This window comes from Cervus elaphus, chromosome 14 (assembly GCF_910594005.1).
Source record: "Cervus elaphus chromosome 14, mCerEla1.1, whole genome shotgun sequence".
NCBI lineage: Eukaryota > Metazoa > Chordata > Mammalia > Artiodactyla > Cervidae > Cervus > Cervus elaphus.
The window spans coordinates 57,295,467-57,316,951 of record NC_057828.1 but is presented as its reverse complement, the minus strand read 5'-3'; the positions used below and the strand labels follow the sequence as shown (position 1 = coordinate 57,316,951).

At 37.8% G+C, this 21,485-nt stretch overlaps 1 protein-coding gene across 5 annotated transcripts in view; it reads right to left on the bottom strand.

Annotated features, from left to right (window-relative positions):
• Positions 1-21,485, bottom strand: part of RABGAP1L (RAB GTPase activating protein 1 like) — a 671,327-nt gene that overhangs the window by 623,777 nt on the left and 26,065 nt on the right. The window contains exon 2 of one of the 5 annotated variants that reach the window (XM_043922777.1): positions 14,254-14,308. The exons of the other annotated variants lie outside the window; for them this stretch is intronic. The gene's annotated coding sequence lies outside the window, so the exon portion shown is untranslated. The remainder of the gene's footprint in view (positions 1-14,253; positions 14,309-21,485) is intronic. 5 annotated transcript variants of the gene reach the window in all.

Below are 21,485 nucleotides of genomic sequence, written 5' to 3'. Positions count from 1 at the left end.
GCAGGAAACAAAAATACTATCTCAATCCCAGAAAGAGCAAGTAAACAAAAAAATTTTAATCTTAGAACTATTAACATAATATAAACTAGATATAATAAAATTTGCATTCTTCAAAACCTACCTTATAACACTGGCAGCAGTTTCAACAATCTCCTCAGCTGATTAAATCTACTCTAGTAAAATATTTGCCTAATATCAAGATGAGAGCTACCCATCGTGCTCATGTACAGATAAATGTTTATCAGCTTTTAATTCACATTCAAGTAACTGGAAATAAAGATCTAATGGATTAAGTACAAAAAGGTAAAAAATTTTCCCATCAGGAATAGAAATAGTTATTCATGACAGCTTACTCTGCTAATTTTCCAAAGAGTAAGATGTGCTATATGTGTTTCACATTCTAGGAATACCAGACTGCTAGCTACCACCTACATAAGAACACATATAAAAACATCAAGTACCTAAGACTGTCTAACACATGGTAAACACCAAACATGTACTAAATTAACAAAATTAAAAATCACTAAGCACTTGGACCAACAAACACATCAGAGCTACCATCACAGATTGTTTAAAATGTAAAAATGAGAATACTACTATCAAAATCTTGCTGGTTTTGTTCCACAACACCTTTACAGTAATATTGCATAAACGGCCACAATCTACAAGTGTCAACTGAAAAACTATTAAAACTAGTAAAAGATTTCCAAAAAAATAACAGCTCTTAGGACACTAAGTATACAAAACAGTGCTCGCTGTTGTTATTTTGATATTTCTCTATTTTCACACATTTCACAATTTTGACACTATTAGCCTACCTTTCTTATGCTAAATGCAGTAATATATATCCACAAGGCAAAGATTATTTCCGTTCTCTGGTGACAAGATCTGCCCCAGAGGAAGAAGGTCGGATCCCCTCTGCAGCAGTGCTCATCGAGTACACCACCCCCAACACACACCACTACGGACAGGTGTGTGGTCCCCTCCAAAGACCCCCTGGCCAGTCAGGTGTTAAGAAAGTGAGTGGGCCTCCATCCCAACCCAGGGACCCTGAGTCTCTGGAAAGAATTCCAACTAGCAACAGGATTTTCCTAAGCCTGTTATCTAGGTATTTCACACTTTCTTAGCTAAGTATAAATAGAATATATTCACCACCAACCCCCCCACACACACACATAAATCAATCATGCTCCTATTAGACATTTAATTTTTAAATATTTTCGGACATATATTCTCTGTGAAGATACCAGATAATCAGTATTGCTTGCATTATTAAGCAAGACTGTTAGGCATAAAAAATATTAATTCAATAGCTTTCTTATAGGCCAGCTGTATCTCATTTGTTGTTCAGTCGCTCAGTTGTGTCGGACTCTTTGTGACCCCATGCACTGCAGCACACCAGGCTTCCCTGTCTTTCACCATCTGCTGGAGTTTGCTAAAACTCATGTCCATTGAACCGGTGATGCCATCCAACCATCTCATCTGTCGTCCCCTTCTCTTCCTGCCTTCAATCACTCTATGCCAAAAAGGAGGTGGGGAGGAACCCATTCATAAGCGTCAATAAAATAAATGCCCAAGATAAACTTCTTACATATACAGGCCTACAATAAATACTAGTAAACTCTACTGAACACTCAAAAAAAAAAGCCAACAAATAGAAACAATGTTCCAGGAGAGTAGAATTCAGAAAATAGACCATTAGGTAACTAACGACAGAGTGTAAAGACGCCAATTCTCTCCAAGTTGATTTACCAGTTCGATCAAATTACATCAAAATTTTAAGAAGAAGTTCTTATGAAACTTAACAAAATAAGCTACATCAAAATTTTAGAAAGAAGCTCTTGTGAAACTTAACAAAATAAGCTTTGGGATGGTGGGTAAGTGCCTGTGCTCTAAAGCCAGAGACTGCCTGGGTTTGAATTCTGGTTCCTCAGCTTAATGTGATCTCAAACAAAGTACTAAACCTTTCTGCATCTCAGTTTTTGTATCTCTCAAGTCATGATGTAACACCAGCATCACTGGGTTGTTATGAGTACTGAACGTGCCAATCAGCTCAGTTCAGTTGCTCAGTCGTGTCCGACTCTTTGCGAGCTCATGGACTGCTGCACGAGAGGCTTCCCTGTCCATCACCAGCTCCCGGAGCGTGCTCTAACTCATGTCCATTGAGTCAGTGATACCATCCAACCATCTCATCCTCTGTCGTCCCCTTCTCCTCCTGCCTTCAATCTTTCCCAGCATCAGGGTCATGTGACATTAAAAATTGGATTAAAGATTTACCGAGCATGGCCCCAATCAGAACAAGACCCAGTTTCCCCCACAGTCAGTCTCTCCCACCAGGAAGCTTCCATAAGCCTCTTATTCTTATTCATCAGAGGGCAGACCAAATGAAAACCACAATCACAGAAAACTAATCAAACTGATCACATGGACCACAGCCTTGTGAACTCAATAAAACTATGAGCCAAGCCATGTAGGACCACCCAAGACAGACGGGTCATGGTGGAGGGTTCTGACAAAATGTGGTCCACTGGAGAAGGGAATGGCAAACCACTTCAGTGTTTTTGCCTTGAGAACCCCATGAACAGCATGAAAAGGCAAAAAGACATATAATAGGCTAGACAAATAAAGTAGATAAAGCTAAATTCTATACCTATTGATCTCTTTCTATTTGTATGAAAAGTTTAAATGCATATGTTCATTGTCTAGGGAAAGTAAATGTGCTAGAAAATTATAAAGCCCTGTACAAATCTTACTGAAATTGTTCAGATGGAAAGAGAGGTATAGCTTCTCTAGGAAGAAAACTGATCATCTCTAGCTGGTCTATGAAAACTAATGCTTTTATTAAAACTTAACTACTCAGGCAGGAGGAAGCAGTGAATAATTAAGTAATGAAACAAATGTTCCATGGTCAAAAAAAAAAAAAATCATTCAGCCTTGTGGCAAAGTCATCAAAATGACATTGTTTTCATCTTCTCTGAAATAGAATAAAAATGAAAGTAATACAGAAAGAAATATTTGAGGACTTCTTGAAACAGGTAAAAAATTTCCCTCAAGAAGATTCAGCTGTTAGAATATAATGATGTACAAGCTGGGTCTCAAAGAGGCAGAGGAACCAGAGATCAAACTGCCAACATTCACTGGATCACAGAGAAGACAAAGGAGTTTCGGAAAAACATTTACTTCTGCTTCACTGACTACGCTAAAATCTTTGACTGTGTGCATCACAACAAACTGTGGAAAATTCTTAAAAAAATGGGAATACCAGACCAATTTACCTGTCTCCTGAGAAATCTGTATGCAGGTCAAGAAGTAACAGAACCAGACATGGAACAAGTAACTGTTTCAAAATTGTAAAAGGAGTATGACAAGGCTATATATTGTCAATCTGCTTATTTAATTTATATGTAGAGTACATCATGTAAAATGCCAGGCTGGATGAATCACAGGCTGGATTCAAGACTGCCAGGAAAAATATCAACAACTTCAGACATGCAGATGATACCACTCTAACAGCAGAAACTGAAAAGGAATTAAAGAACCTCTCAATGAGGGTGAAAAAGCAAAGTGAAAAAGCTGGCTTAAAACTCAACATCTAAAAAAAAAAAGATCATGGCATCCAGTCCCATCACTTCATGGCAAATAGAAGAGAGAAAAGTGGAAGCAGGGACAGATTTTCTTTTCTTCAAAATCACTGCAGACAGTGACTGCAGCCATGAAATTAAAAGACACTTGCTCCCTGGATAGAAATTATGACAAACCTAGACAGCATATTAAAAACCAAAGACACCACTTTACTGACAAAGGTCCATCTAGTCAAAGCTACGGTTTTTCCAGTAGTCATGCATGGATGTGAGAGTTGGAACAAAAAGAAGACCGAGCACTGAAGAATTGATGCTTTTGAATTTCTGGTGCTGGAGAAGACTTGAGAGTCTCCTGGACAGCAAGGAGATCAAACCAGTCAATTCTAAAGGAAATCAACCCTGAATATTCATTGGAAGGATTGTTGCTGAAGCTGAAGCTCCAATATTAGGCCATCTGATGCAAAGAGCCAACTCATTAGAAAAGACTCTGATGCGGGGAAAGACTGAAGGCAATAAGAGAAGGAGACAGCAGAGGGTGAAATGGTTAAATAGCATCATCGCCTCAATGGACATGAATTTGAGCAAGCTGTGGGAGATAATGGAGGACAGGAGAGCTTGGCGTACTACACTCCACGGGGCCTCAAGGGGTCGGACATGACTTAGCAACTGAACAACAACAGTAACTCATGTGAAAGAACCAGATGATCAACCACTCTGAACTGAAACAAAACACAAAGAACTTAACAGAGATAAACTGAAAGACAAAACAAGTTTTTCTTAAGGTGGAAAAGAAAATCGTAAGTAAATTCATCAAACTATGGGAAAAGATGTCTTTCTTTAAAATGTTTACTCTACACGGAAACAGATAATGGTGCACAATCTTGTGAATATACTAAAAACCACCTAACTGTACACTTTAAAATGGTAAATTACATCTCAAAAACAAAAATTTAGTGTCAAATTGACATTTATATGCAAAACCTCCCAAAATAAGGAAAACATACATAGATGACTGTTATTCATCAGAAATTTTGTGTTTTGCAAGAATCTACTATTAAGCCGTAGATTTCTATATGCTCCAAGATTTATCTTCTCAAAAATGGGGGGAAAGGGCATAAGTATATATTTAGTCTCCCTAAGAAGCCACAAGATTTGAATATCTGAACGGACATGTAAAATCCTTTGTTAATATTCTCCATAAACAGTCTCAATGCGTGAGAACCTTGTGAGAGTCTGCTACAGTTTCAGTTTAGAGTAGTTGATCACTGTTTGTTTGTTTTTTCCACATTAGTCACTGACTTTCAGTAAATTAATAGCTGGATCCTCTCTTGTGGGAAAAATGTTCATACCTTTGCAGACCTAAGCTGGGAGCTGGGCTGCCTGATCCCACTGACAGCTACAGTTCTGTTCATACAACAAAAAATGTGACAATAAAGAAAAGATACCTGCCACTTCTGATTAGGAATTCTGTGTTCTGAGCAAGACAAGTTCTAGGTTGTCCACTCCAAACAGGTAACTGTCACTTCTCTAAAGCCTCCAAAGCCCAGAAACAACCCCACATAAGCAGGATTTCTCTCTTGCAGGACACACAGGGCAAAAGGCGTCTAGGGGAAGTCAGAATAGCATTTCTTTATCCTGAGCCCAAAGTGGTGTTGCTTTTACCTCTGTTCTACAAAAACAAGTAACAGAAATTCCCACAAGTAAAATCTAATATACACAATTTGTATTTCATTCCAAAATATTATAAATAAATAAATACTAAACTGTTAATATAAAATTGTATTGTTATAGAAAAGGCGTAATTGACTTCATTATAGACTAAGTACTCAACTCAGAAAGCCATCAGTATCAGGGAAAAATCTATCCAGCTGGCTCACATTGCCAACCCAAGAAAATACTACTGACCTGAATTATAGGCATCATGCCTATGATAATTACCATTCACTGAGTATCTGTGTATTTATAATACTTCCAAAAACTCTACAAGGTACCTATTAGTCTCGCTTTATAGATATGAAAACAGGAAAAGAATAGTTATTAAGTAATTTGCCCAAGGACACAGAGTTAGTATACAGTTGAGGCAAAACTCAAAACCAACTTAACCAGACCCCAAAGATTCTTTTTCCACGATGAAATGAGGCCTCTCAAAAAATATATATACAGTAATAACATCTAACATTTACTGAGTGCTTATTTTGTCCTATGCACTTTACACTCCATTTCATGCAACCCCAAAAACATGAGACAGAACTAACATTAATCTATTTTTATAAATGAAGAAACAACAGGATGCTAAATGACACTCTAGGTCACAAAACTAGTACGACAGTTCGAACAGAGAGACCACATCCTTAACCACTACACACACACACACACATTTGCTGCCAATCATTAAGCTCATTACTTAGGAGGCACTGTATTACATACTTTTCTTTTTCCTTTCTCACAAGAACCTCCAAGAACAACTAAACAAACTCTAGATTTCTAAAAGTTCAGCAACTATTATTCCTCAACTAAAACAGTCTTTTACTTCACCATTTCAATGAATTTTAAGATGGCATGTTTAACGGAAAAAGTAACTTAAATCTAGAAGACAAATTTAGAAAGTCTTCAATACATTAATGATATCTTTACTATGTTGCCACAATTTTATCAATTGTGCAATCTCCCCTCATCCTCAACTATGAACACATTCTAAACCTTCATGATTAACTCTACTTTTCCTTTAATTAACATAATAGTTAGAAACAGATAGTTATTTGTAGCATTTTTGTCATTCTGTCGCTTGGTTCTGTCCAACTCTTTGTGACCCCATGAACTACAGCACGCTAGGCTTCCCTGTCCTTCACTATCTCCCAGAGTTTGCTCAAACTCATGTTTATTGAGTCGGTGACGCCATCCACCATCTCATCCTCTGCCGTCCCTTTCTCCTCCTTCCTTCAATCTTTCCCAGCATCAGGGTTTTTTCCAATGAGTATTTGTTCACATCAGATCGCCAAAGTACTGGAGTTTCAGCATCAGTCCTTCCAACAAATACTCAGGACTGATTTCCTTTAGGATTGACTGCTTTGATCTCCTTGCAGTCCAAGGATTCTCAAGAGTCTTCTCCAACACCTCAGTTCAAAAGCATCAATTCTTCGGCACTCAGCTCTCTTTATGGTCCAACTCTCACATTGTACATGACTACTGGAAAAACCATAGCTTTGATTATACGGACCTTTCTTGGCAAAGTGATATCTCAGCTTTTTAAAAAATGGCTAGGTTTGTCATAGCTCTTCTTCCAAAGAGCAAGCATCTTTTAATTTCATGGCTGCAGTCACCATCCACAGTGATTTTGGAGCCCAAAAAAACAAAGTCTGTCACTGTTTCCACATCTATTTGCCATGAAGTGATGGGATCGGATGCCACGATCTTGGTTTTTTTAATGCCGAGTTTTAAACCAGCTTTTTCACCCTCCTCTTTCACTTTCATCAAGAGGCTCTTTAGTTCTTCTTCGCTTTCTGCTTTAAGAATGGTGTCATCTGCACATCTGAGGTTATTGATATTTCTCCCAGTAATCTTGATTCCAGTTTGTGCTTCATTCAGCCTGGCATTTTGCATGCTGTACTTTGCATATAAGCTAAATAACAGGGTGACAATCTACAGCCTTGACATACTCCTTTCCCAATTTGGAACCAGTCCGTTGTTTCATGTCCAGTTCTAACTGTTGCCTCTTGGCCTGCATACAGGTTCCTCAGGAGACAGGTAAGGGGTCTGATATTCCCATCTTTTCAAAAATTTTCCATAGTTTGTTGTGATCCACCCAGTCAAAGGCTTCAGCATAGTCAATGAAGCAGAAGTAGATATTTTTCTGGAATTTTCTTGCTTTTTCTATGATCCAAGAGATGTTGGCAACTGGATCTCTGGTTCCCCTGCCTTTTCTAAATCCAGCTTGAACATCTGGAAGTTCTCAGTTCACGTACTGTTGAAGCCTAGCTTAAAGGATTTTGAGTATGACCTTGCTAGCACATGAAATGAGTACAATTGTGTGGTAGTCTGAACATTCTTTTGCACTACCCTTCTTTGGAATTGGAATGAAAACTGACATTTTCCTGTTCTGCGGTCACTGCTGGGTTTTCCAAATTTGCTGGCATACTGAGTGCAGAATTGTAACAACATCATCTTTTAGTATTTTAAAATAGTTCAGCTGGATTGATTATTAGCACTTACTACTTGAGTATTTTTCAGTTGCTTTGCCAGGAGTTAATTAATTAGTTAACTGGGATTAAAAAGGAATTAAGTAACTCATCCAGGAACAACACAACCAGTAAGCAATGAAAATGAGATGGAAACTCAATTCTCCTCCAAAGTACCACTCTCAAATTATTTCATGCCTTAAAATCTAGGGAATTTATTACCAGAGATGTATCTAGATGAAGAAAGAGGGGGAAGGGCAGAGCAATCTTATATTCGGGAGTAGGAAAAATCTTGGAAATAAGAAACTAGTCATTCCACATCTGAATGATTTAAGAAACACTTAAATGTTAGAGAAAGAAATGGCAACCCACTCCAGTACTCTTGCTTGTAAAAGTCCATGGACAGAGGAGCCTGGCGGGCTGCAGTCCATGGGGTTACATGACTGAGCCTGTGTGCATGAGGGTGGAGGGAGATGGGTTGGTAGCAATAAAGTGGTAGAACTAAAAAAAAAAAAAAAAGAAGAAACACTTAAATGATTAATTGGTTAACAACAAAAAAAGTACAAGAACATGGAAACCAGATAAAAATTTAAAATTTCTGAAAATGGTCATGTCTTTCCAAATTTGAAAAAAAATGGAACAAACACAATATGTCACAATTTCTGAAAACGATCCCCCCCCCAAAGTGGAAGAAAAATCATTAAATACTTGCCTAAAGGTAACAAAGAATTATTTTTAATGTGCATGACATAGATTCACTAATTCAAGCATTTATTGGAAGTCCACTATATACTTGGCACTCTAAGCTGGAGGATGAATCAAACCTGTGGGCTCTATTAGGCCCTGATACCTGCAACAACACAGAAGATCCTTGCAGCTTCTCCACCGCCACATATGCTTTGGGGATTATTTGAGCTCTTTAAAATTAAAAAAAAAAAAAAACTCAGCACTTCCAAATAATTCTCCCTACTCTCCAAAAATACTATTTAGACTCTTGGAGCAAACCATTTATCCAACCCACGTATTGAACTTGACACAAAATCAAAATGAGACTATTTTGAAACATAAGAATTAGATGGATAGCACTAAGCTCCGTGTAACAGGTTCACAAGTGGAAGCATTCATCTACAGCAGGGGTCCCCAAACTCTGGGTTCTAATGCCTGATGATCTGAGGTGGAGGTAATAATAACAGAAATAAAGTGCACAATAAATGTAATGCACTCATATCATCCTGAAACGATCCCGCACACACCCAATCCTTGGAAAAATTAACTTCCACAAAACCGGACCCTGGTGCCCAAAAGGTTGAGGACTGCTGAGAGAGAAATTTAAACAGCTCCACTTAATACTGGCTCTTTCAGCTGCAAGTCACAAAGCATGCAGCTTCTCTGTAAACTTAAACAAAACAAAAATCAGTCTTACCTGAATTCAAATAAGGCTTTCACAACTTCAATCATTAGGATAACAATTTTCAACTCTATATAATTTTTACAAACATAAGATGAAACCAAAGATATAAAAGAAAGTTCCAGTTAGTTATACTGAGCTAAATTTCAATACCAAAACCAATTCCACCAGGAAGTTATAAAACACTTTAAAGAAGTGAGTATAGTGATCTAATTGGTTCCCAAAGTCTGACTACTGTTACATTTTAAATCACCATCAACACTCCATATATAAAAAAACACTCCATCTAAAAGCATGGAGCAAGTACAAATAAACACAGTGTTCACCCTAATTCTATCAATTAATAAGTTAGAAGTGGGCACAGATCCTCCAACATGACAGTCTCACTTACTTATTAGTTAAGTTGGGAAGATAAACTCTGCTTGCCCCACAGCATTTTTATTTTACTACATTGTTAGGAGATTTGAGTTCAGTTTAACCAAAGGTGTTTTCTTTTCATCTACTTAATTCAGTCACAGATGAGATAATAGAGAAATGAACAAGTATTTCTACCATAAAAAAATATATCATAGGTTATAAACACAAAATAAAAATTGACTATTCCTACAAGGGTATGAATAGGCCCAGACAGTGAATACATAGTCATAAACACAGTAATGCTACTTTATTCAGGCAATCCCCTCTTGATTCCCAAAGTTTACATTTGGGAATCTAATAATTGCAAGCCAATACTCAAAGTGAGAAGTCAAAGGTTCCCCCTCCTCTTAAATTCTCCAGCTTATCTTTTTAACACACAGCTAAACATTATTTGTTAATACTTTTTCCCTAAAGGTAAAAAAACGAGGCAGGGATTCTCTCCTGCTTCTGAACAAAGGAATTCAGATAAAAACTCATATATCTGATATCAAAATTACCACCTCTAAACCAATTTCTACAAATGGGAAGCTGTTTCCAAGAAAAATCAACAAAGAAACCAGAGTAGTTAACTTGACATCTGAACTTCACTTCCTTTTTTTCCCCCAAATAACAGCGAATAACTTTCCTCCCACTAGTCAAAGCCCATCTCAGGACCCCTCAGGGCCTGTCCCTGACTTTATTTTTTATTTATATGTGTTGTTTAAGTAACTTGTACCTGATATGCTAAATATCACCAGCTTTTTTATAAGAGTACTAAGCATACAAATTCAGTAACACCTGATATGACAAACCAGAAGATGAAAGCTTAAAAAATGGAAGGATAGGGTCTTTTACAACTTGTCATAGTCTTGTCAAAATACATCAAAATACATTAAACTTCTGTAAGCGAAGAACATATTTCAGTGTGTTCTTTCAAGAGAATGAGGAAAATAAACAGCTGGAGAAACACAGAAATAAAACTCACATTTGACATATCCAGAAATTAAACTCAAAACACTACATCTGAAGTAAATCCTAATCTATTATGTTTTAGATATAGCTACCTAGTAATCACATATTGCACTTTGGGAGAAAAAAATTCTCAGGCTCCTCCTTGCTTCACAAAAGTACAACAGTATTCCAAACTCCATGTCACACAGAGACGAACTCACACACGTACAAAGTTCATGCATGCCCTAACAGTAAGGAGTGGGCAGGGAGCAAGGCTGCCTCGGCAGAGAGGACATCCAAGAGCATCGCAGGAGACCAAGGTGGCTTCTATGAACATTACACCCTCATCGGACTGCAGTTAAAGGCATTTTCCCACAGACTAAATACTAACTTCTGGTGCCTATCTAGTCACTTTCTGGTTTCTAATCAGTAACAATTAAAAATCCCCTGGTGGAACAGCTGTCCTTCCAATTCAAATCCAATATAAAGTAGTTTCTACCTTTCAAATAAGAAAAATTTAAGATTAGCATACTTCCAATGCAGAGTAACCACTGGGGGGAGGGGGGCGGGGAAGGTAGGGAGGAGGATGGGAGGGAAGCAGGGAAAAGTTTAATAAAGGCAATTAGGAAAACTCAGGAAAGTCCATGTCTTAAACGGTTTTCTTCATATATATTTTTAAAACCAAACCAGTAAACAGTAATTAGTCTGAGAAAAGCTTCTGACTTATTTAGCCAAAGAAAACATAATTTAGTACCAGGAATCCCAGCCCTTGTTACAATTTCTAACATCATACAGACTGTATACAACTATGTTTTAATCTTATCTCATTCCATAGATACAGGGACTCTTTAACCTGTTGCTTGCTTGTATGAGTGCTCAGTCATGTCTGACTCTTTGCGACCCCATGGACTGTAGGCCACAGGCCTCCTGTGTCCATAGGACTATCCCGTCAGAGTGAGTTGCCATTTCCACTTCCAGGAGATCTTCCCGACCTAGGGATCAAATGCCCTATCTCCTGACTGGTAGGCAGATTCTGTACCACTGAGCCACCTGGGAAGCCCATTTACCCTGTTATACATACCCTGGAATCAAGATTAACGGGAGAAATATCAATAACCTCAGATATGCAGATGACACCACCCTTATGGCAGAAAGTGAAGAGGAACTAAAAAGCCTCTTGATGAAAGTGAAGTGAAAAAGTTGGCTCAAAGCTCAACATTCAGAAAACTAAGATCACTAAGATCACGGCATCAGCACAAAAATAACTGTAACCTTTGCTTTGATGAAATGAGTAAGCCAAAGAAGCAATATTAATTTGAAGGCATGCATGTCTATTAACAGCACAATTTAGAATGTAACAAGTATCACATACTGTGTGTTTAAGGTGGTAGTTGTAATTTTTAAAGATTTAAACATTCAGGGTCTAATCTGTTGAAAATAAATAACAGTTACCATATTATTACTATTATTTACTAAATGCTTACTATGAACCAAACAGTATTGGGCATTTTAGTTATCTTTTTGTTGTTTATGTTCACAACAGTCACTGAACTAACTGCATTCCCACCTTATAAATGAAGAAATACATTCAAATGATTAAGCAATTTGTTCTAGTTAATACAGCTAATTAAACACAGAGACCAGATTCAGAGCAACCAAATCAATCTCACTTTATAGCAGTCTGTCTCCTGCAAGGATGGCCCATAGGTTGGGTGCCTGGTGTTGGTCTGGGAAGTGACCAAATTAAAAAAACGCCTGCCTAGTTCCCTGACCAAACTTTCCATCTGAATGAACAGTGGCTGTGGCAGGTGTCATGATTCACTGCACTGGGGAGCAGGGGAACTATTCTTCTGTTCTCTTACTTCTGTGTGAGGGCTTTCACTTCTTGCAATGAAGAATGCAATACTAGAATCCTTACTACATTTCACAATTCATCTTTACTAGTACTAAAGCTCAACAATTTCTCCCCACATTTGGGATTCCCTGATGGTTCAGATGGTAAAGAGTCCATCTGCAACACAGGAGATGCAGGTTCGATCCTGGGTTGGGAAGAACCCCTGGAGAAGGAAATGGCAACCCACTCCAGTATCCTGGGAAACCCCATGGACAGAGGAACCTGGCAGGCTACAGTCCATGAGGTCGCACAGAATCGGACACAACTGAGCAACTAACCCTTTCACTTCATTTGGCTCCTCGTTTCTGTTCTCAATGAATTAAGAGCCTAGGAATGTGGAGAAGTTACTTCAACAGACCTTCCTGAAACTCCAACTGACATGTGCAGCATAGTAAGAAATACAGGAGGTTAGAAATCAAGCAGCTGTCATTAATGAAACACACTAACATCAAGAGAACCATAGGGAGGGATATTATCATCAACAAAATAAACCAGTAACATAATTCCTTTTGATATTGAATGACAAAGTTTCATAGATAATCTATTTTTGAATATGTACTTAATTTATGAAACCTTTAGACCATTTGATCTAATACCCTGACCACTCTGGGAAAAAACAGTCACCACCACCCGCTTTGCTGTTGCTATGAAACTGAACTTCTATCTTCTAATCCCAAACTTTATAGTCTGGCCCATCTTTCCCTTATTAATAAACTTGCCTTCCTAGACTTTTGCTAACTCTCATGAGCCAAATCTGACCCTTTCCTTGTGTACAATGAATGCTCTTGACTCAGCTTTTCTCTGTTATTCTAGGAACACCCTTGGTTATACCCCCAAACATCTTGTAGCAATGTTCTCTATTCACTGGCTGATAAAGACCTGCAGGACAGTAAGTAAAATGATCATGGCATACCAAGCAATTCTAAAAAGAAAGGAGAAAGAAAGCAACAGGAATGTGGGAGGGAAACGAGGAAGAAGAATGCAATGTTCCATGATCTGACTGACAATCTGTTTTTCTCAGTCAGCATACATATACCCTCAGGCACAAACTGAGGCGTGCTGGGGATATACTAAGACAATGAAGGTGTCTCACACATGGTATTAGTCCTATTCATTCACCCCAGTCTTCCAAAATTAATAGACCCACAGGATTTTTTTTTCTCTTCTGAGAGTGAAATATTACTACATTTATATAATCAGTATGCAATAGAAGGCAACAGTCACATGACTTAATATAAAATAGAGAATTTAAGAAACTTCCAAGTTGCTCTGAGGTATATTCAAAGGGCAGTCTTACTCTCCTCTGTCGGTGAGGTTCTTTTCAAGTAGTTTAAGGAGCCCTATTTTATACAAATTTGAGAGGGTAAAATCCCAACAGTTTGAACTTCCTGACTAACAATCTTTCCAGAAAGAGTAGATCACTCCCTCTACAGTGTTTATACAACATTTTACATTACTTTATATTCTTACTTAAGCATTTATCAATCACATAATAACTTATGTGTCTACCTCATCAATTACAACTAACTCCTCCTGGACCGCAACCATATGTCTATTCATCTTTTATTTAGAGCTCCTAGGAAAATGTCAAGAGCATAGCACACCACCTGACAATATCACATTTGTTGGGGTAAACTTACATATTTCAAAGACCAAATGATTTCTCTCTAGCAAGATCATGTCAACACAGAATCTTTTAATGTGTTAATCACATTAGACGACCCATACAAATACCTAACCCAAATCTACTTTACCACTATAATGGGATTTGAAATATTAATCCACTTACCCATAGTCAAGAAACTACATTCCATAGACTTAATAGAAAAACAAAAGCTGAACACTTACTGCACACAGTTCTCTTATATAAAGTATACCCTTTCAAATCAGAAAATTTCTGGTCCTGCAAAAACAAAAAAACTATGATTAAAAACCTTTATAAATGATGACTGGCATTCTGTTCATCCCAGCACACCCTATAAAGGACAAAAGATCTTAAGATACAACAAATCAGAATTGCAGTGTGTTTGTTTAGCTTTAATTGCCCATGCTCTACTTACTTCTAGTGCTATCCTTTAAACCTATTTGGTTCTCCAGAGGGCAAGTATAACTACATTATGTAGAGTTTCAAAGAAAACTTTAATTACTTCAGTGGGAAAAAAGGCTACAATGCCTATGATCTCCCTAGGTTTTCAAAGATGATCAGAATTCTCAAGACAGTGTCAATGAAAAATGAATGAATAACTAATTTCAAAAGGATAAGCAACATTTTCTCCCATGTTTTAAAAAGGGTTCTATTTAATTTAGTAGAAAATTTGCATATTCTAATATTATCATCTGAAAATTTTAATGTCATACCTTTTATTAAACATGATGCATACCTGAATGTACACATTTCCATTTAAAAATATACTACAGGCTACCAATATGGTAACTAAGTAGCATTTTATTAATGCCCCTACAGTACTGACAAAAACACAATTAATAAATATTTGATTAATTAAGTCAACAAATATTTAAGCTTCTTCTTATATCTATACACTGTTCTAAGCACAGGCTTTGACAAGTCTAACACATAAAACCCTTGCCTTTATGTAGCCTTTAGTTTTGTGAAAAGGCAGAAATTCAACAAATAAACCCACAGATCTATACTCATCAAATGCTGCAAGTAGAATGAAGGAAAATAATCAGGTGATATTAGTGGTGGTGGGGGTTGGGGGGTAATCCCGCTTTAGACTGGAACACTAAGGACTAAGGATGCCTCTCTAAAAACAGGACACTTGAGATTAAGATTCCACATTCAAAGATTTGAGGAAAAGATCATTTCAGGTTATGGGAACAGCATGTGGGAAAGTTCTAAGGCAAGTTTCAGAAACTGAAGAGTCAGCAAAACTTGATCACAGAAAACCAGAGGAAGAGTAGATTTCTTAAATCTGGTAAGGGACAAGATTGCATACAGCTCTGTACCACATTTAAGGATTTAAGGTTTTACTCTAGGCGCACTAAAAAAATCTAAAATGAAGCATTATAGGTGAGGTGTACGCAAGAAAGACCAATATACAGAATGCCAGAAGGCCCTGGCCCTACATCAAAAGCTTGGTAAATAAAGGTACACAAAGATTTCAACTTAACATGTTAAAAGGTGTATTTGTGTTATGTTCGCATGATTCCCTATTTTGAACAACTTTTTCAAATAATCCATCATCTACCAGACATGATCACACTCCTCCCTTTCCCTTTACACATTCACATTAGCAAAGATACAGCTGAGCAACAAAGTGGTCAACTACAAAGGAAAACAGAAGTACATGGATATGCAAAAAGATCACAAATAACAAATGTTGGTGAGGATGTGGAGAAAAGAGAACCCTTCTACACTGTTGGTGGGAAAGTAAATTGGTACAGCCACTGTGGAAAAGAATATAGAGGTTCCTCAAAAAAACTAAAAATAGAACTACCATATGACCCAGAAATTCCACTCCTGGGTATGGATCCGGAAAAAAGCAAACCACTAATCAGAAAATGTTATAGAAGGGTTTCTATAACATTTCTCCAATGTTCATAGAAGCATTATTTACAATTGCCAAGATACAGAAACAATCTAAGTGTCCAGCAATAGATGAATGGATAAAGGAGAGGTGGTATACACAATGGAGTAATAGCCACAAAGAGAACGAAATGCTGCCATTTGCAGCAACATGGATGGACTTGGGGAGCATTATGCTAAGTGAAATAAGTCAGAGAAAGACAAACACTGTATGGTATCACAAGTGGAATCCAAAGAATAAAACAAACTAGTGAATAAACAACAACAACAAAAAAAAACACCACCCAGACACATAGATATAGAGAACAAACTAATGGTTACCAATAGTGGAAGGGAAGAAGGGAAAGGCAAGAAAAGTGTAGTCGATTAAGAAGTATAAACTATAATACTATGTATAAAATAAATAAGGTCATGGATATATTGCACAGCATGGGGAATATAGCCGTCATTTTATAGTAATTATAAATGGAGTAGAACCTTTGAAAATAGTGAAACTATACCATACACCTGAAACATATAATTTACCTAATACTGTATATCAACTGTACCTCAAGGGAAAAAAAGCACATGGAAATGTAATGACAAACTGGGAAACCAGCCCCTGCATAACTAAACTCAGGAGTTCTTCTGAAGTGAGGGTGGAACAGAAGCAGAAGATACAGACATTCTGAAACTGCTTAAATTCTAACCATATGAATCCATCACTTTTATATCAAAACATCAACTATCGTCATTACACCTCTCACTAGGAAGCAGCTTAAACTGATGTAACGTCTTGCCAAAACATCACCAAGTCTTTCAGAAATTTTTTCCTCTTAATTTTAATGACAATGAAAAAGTATTAGCCATTATTTTGAGAGATTATCCTCACATCTTCATCTATCTGAAACTCAACTATGTAGAAATTTCCTTGAGAGTCTCTACCTGCAATAGTCATTATATGATAAACAGTTTTCATTATTAAATGAAACATTTTTCATCTCTACCAAAACAAGTTTGAGCTTTATTGCCCCCTTAAACATCCAGAGTCAGCATTTAATTCTACTGAATTTTTTTTTAATTTTAAAGTAAAGGTACACTGTTTTCCACCTGCAAAAATCTGTCCTAGATAAATATCCATTAATACAAGAAAATACAATGGCAAGAACACTAGATTTGCTTTCAGTGAAGGTGGTGGTGTAGTCTCTAAGTCGTGTCCGACTCTTGTGACCCCATGGACTGTAGCCCACCAAGCTCCTCTGTCCATGGGGATTCTCGAGGAAAGAATACTGGAGTGGGTTGCCATTTCCTTCTCCCGGGAATCTTTCCGACCCAGGGACCAAAACTCATCTCCTATACTGCAGGCGGACTCTTTATCACTGAGCCACCAGGGAAGCAAGGGAGACCCAGATTGTACCCAACAGTAAGGAAACAGTTCCATAAGTATCATGCTGCCAAATAAGTGTCACAGAAAGATATCCAAAATACACTCTCTATTGCAAGCTCATTTCTTTTATTTTTAAATGTGTGTATTTAGTAAACAATGAATGAGGAGATTTCACTTTTTACTTGTACTCTTAAATATGTTACATGATTACATACTACCCAGGATTTAGGAGAGTGAAAAAGTTGGCTTAAAGCTCAACATTCAGAAAACTAAGATCATGGCATCTGGTCCCATCACTTCATGGGAAATAGATGGGGAAACAGTGGAAACAGAGTCAGACTTTATTTTGGGGGGCTCCAAAATCACTGCAGATGGTGATTGCAGCCATGAAATTAATTAAAAGACACTTATTCCTTGGAAGGAAGGTTATGACCAACCTAGATAGCATATTAAAAAGCAGAGACGTTACTTTGCCAACAAAGGTCCATGTAGTCAAGGCTATGGTTTTTCCAGTGGTCACATATGGATGTGAGAGTTGGACTGTGAAGAAAGCTGAGCGCCGAAGATTTGATGCTTTTGAACTGTGGTGTTGGAGAAGACTCTTGAGAGTCCCTTGGACTGCAATGAGATCCAACCAGTCCATCCTAAAGGAGATCAGTCCTGGGTGTTCATTGGAAGGACTGATGCTGAAGCTGAAACTCCAATACTTTGGCCACCTCATGCGAAGAGCTGACCCATTGGAAAAGACCCTGATGCTGGGAGGGATTGGGGGCAAGAGGAGAAGGGGACGACAGAGGATGAGATGGCTGGATGGCATCACCGACTCGATGGGCATGAGTTTGGGTAAACTCCGGGAGTTGGTGATGGACAGGGAGGCCTTGCATGCTGCGATTCATGAGGTCGCAAAGAGTCGGACACGATTGAGCAAGTGAACTGAACCCAGGATTTTAAAATAAAGGTGGAAATTTTCAGGAAATAATTATTTGAATGTACAATTTTACATCTTTTAAAAATCATTTCAATAAGTAAAACCTAAAACAAATAAAATTCTAATTACCCTTCAAGTACTTTAAGTGCTATAGTTCTCAAAGCAAGCTGCGTACAATTTTCTGCCTCTCAGCTGGGTATTTTCTTAATGAACAGTGGCTAGCCAGTAGGCTCTGCACTTAAAGCTAAAAGACTGTAAGGCAACTCCAGGTCTCCTTACAAGTCCCAGATCAGTAACAGGCGGATGGCCCAGAGCACTGACACATCCCTCCTGATGCCTCCTATTTCTACAATCACGTTTCAGTGGAGCCCATCATGAATCCTAAGCAGTCAAGAATCACTGCCTCACACAGAAAATGTCAACATGAGCAGGCTATGGTTGCCACCATAACTCCACCCCAACCTTGAGTGACCTGTGGGATCAACTTCCACACCACTAAGGCTAAGCATCTTCTTAAATAAGCTGGGAATTCTTAGCATACAACTGCCAAGATGAAAAACAAAATACCCTGACTACCACAAACTGAAGAAGTAAACAAAGAGCAGTAGATCTTACTCAGGGTATTGGATCTACAAATAAATCCTGAGGAGGGTACAAGAGATTAACACTGCAGGGCTTCATAAAACTACCCTACTACAAGAGACTCTAGATCAGAACAGCTGCCAGGAAACTTCAGATTTTAAAATATTTTTAAGATGGAACACCACCTGAGGCCTATCTGCTCAGCCTCAATCTACTATTAACTGTGAACAGTACTTAGCATCTGGAAAGACGAGAGGAAGTTAAGGGGAAGAGGTGTTACATGCAGGGGAACTTTATTTTTAACTAGATATACTTGTGTATTTATTATACACTTTACCAAGAGAATATGCTCATATGGTAGCAACGTGATTTTTAAAATTCAATTAAGACTGAAAATATAAATATTCCTAAAAATCATACACAAGTTAGTTAAATAAGTTGAACAGAAGTTTTCTAGAGGGAATGTGGTAAAGAGCAATGACTGATAACAATTATATGAAATGATGGGATAATAAATACTATGTATTAACATAGGTCAAGCCTTACTCCAAGCCCTTTTTATATTATATATATCAATTTATTTAACCATCACACATTATAACCTTTCTTATACCAAAAAGGAACCTGAGGCACAAGAGCTTATTTTAACTTTCACAAAAACACAGTGATTAAATGATGGAAACAGGATTTTAACAGTCTGATTCTAAGGGATTTCACTAAGACACAATGTCTCTTACATTAACTGTAAGAGGAAGACAAGAAAAAAGAAAGGCGTGAAAATAATAGCATAATAGGAAAATGAACAACTTGATTTTAAAAATGGGGTAAAATAGATTATCTCAAAGAACATAACAGATAGCAAATAAATATATAAAAAGATGCTCCATATCTAAGTCATCAGGGAAATGCAAACTGAAACAATAAGATATCACCATACACCTATTAGAAGGACTGAAATCCAGAATACTGACAACACCAACTGCCGACAAGAACATGGTAACAGAAATTCAGTCCTTTCTGGCAGGAATGTGAAATGATATGGTCATTCCAGAAGACAATTTGGTGGTTTCTCACAAAACTAGCCATATGATCCAGTGATCACACTCCTTGTTATTTACTCAAAGGAGCCAAAAAGTTGTGTCCACACAAAACCTGCACATGTATATTTGCAATAGCTTTATTTATATTTACAGAAATGCAGAAATAACCAAGATTCCTACAGTAGGTGAATTCATAAATAAATAATCCAAACAATGGACTATTAGTAAGTGCTAAAAAGAGACAGCATATTGAATACCAGAGACATCACGCTTTCGACAAAGGTCCATCTAGTCAAAGCTATGATTTTTCTTTTTTTTTTTTTAAAGCTATGATTTTTCCAGCAGACATATACGGATATGAGAGTTGGACCATAAAGAAGGTTGAGTGCCAAAGAATTGATGCTTTCGAACTGTGGTGTTGGAGAAGACTCTTGAGAGTCCCTTGGACTGCATGGAGATCCAACAAGTCCATCCTAAAGGTAATTAGTTCTGAATCACTCATTGGAAGGACTGCTGCTAAAGCTGAAACTCACCTGATGTGATGAATGGACTCACTGGAAAAAACCCTGATGCTGAGAAAGACTGAGGCAGGAGGAGGAGGAGGAGAAGGAGACGACAGAGGATGAGATGGCTGGATGACATCACCGACTCAATGGACATGAGTTTGAGTAAACTCTGGGAGTTGGCGATGTACAGGGAGGCCTGGCGTGCTGCAGTCCATGGGGTCACAAAGAGTTGGACACGACTGAGTGACTGAACTGAACTGACTGATATACTGGAAGGACTGATGTTGAAGCTAAAGCTCTAATACTTTGGCCTGATGCTAAGACTTGACTCATTGGAAAAGACCTCGATGCTGGGAAAGACTGAGGGCAGGAGGAGAAGGGGTCAACAGAGGATGAGATGGTTGGATGGCATCATCGACTCAACAGACCTAAGTTTGAGCAAACTCTGGGAGACGGTGAAGGTCAGGGAAACCTGGTATGCTGCAGTCCATTCAGACATGATTGAGTAACTGAACAACAACAATCAAGACATGAAAACACATGGAAGTACTTCAAATTCATAATACTAAGTGAAAGAAGCCAATGTGAAAAGAATACTTACTATAAGATTCCAACTATGCAACGTTCTAGAAAATACAAAATTACTGGTGGCAGAAGAAAAATGAGTGGTGGTCAGGTGGGATGGAAGGATGAAAAAGCAGAACATGGAGGATTTTTAGGGCAGTAAAACTATTCTGTATGATACTATAGTGGGGGATACATGTTGTTATACATCCACACTCATAAATTGTACAAAACTAAAAGTGGATTCCAATGTACACTACAGACTTTGGGAATGATTACATATCAACGTAAGTTCATCAATGGTAACAAATGTACCACTTTGATGTCTGATGCTGACAGTGAAGTAGGCTCTGCATGGAGGGTAGGGCAGGAGGGGTCTATGGAAACTGTACTTTCTGCTCAAATTTGCTATGAACCTAAAACTTCTCTGAAAAATCATCTATTCAAATATTTTAAAGAAAGAGAAATAATAGTATCATGAGGTTAAAAGAAAAATAAAACAGCAGGCTGCCTGTGTAACTTGAGTCATGCTGTCATTTTTTTCCCA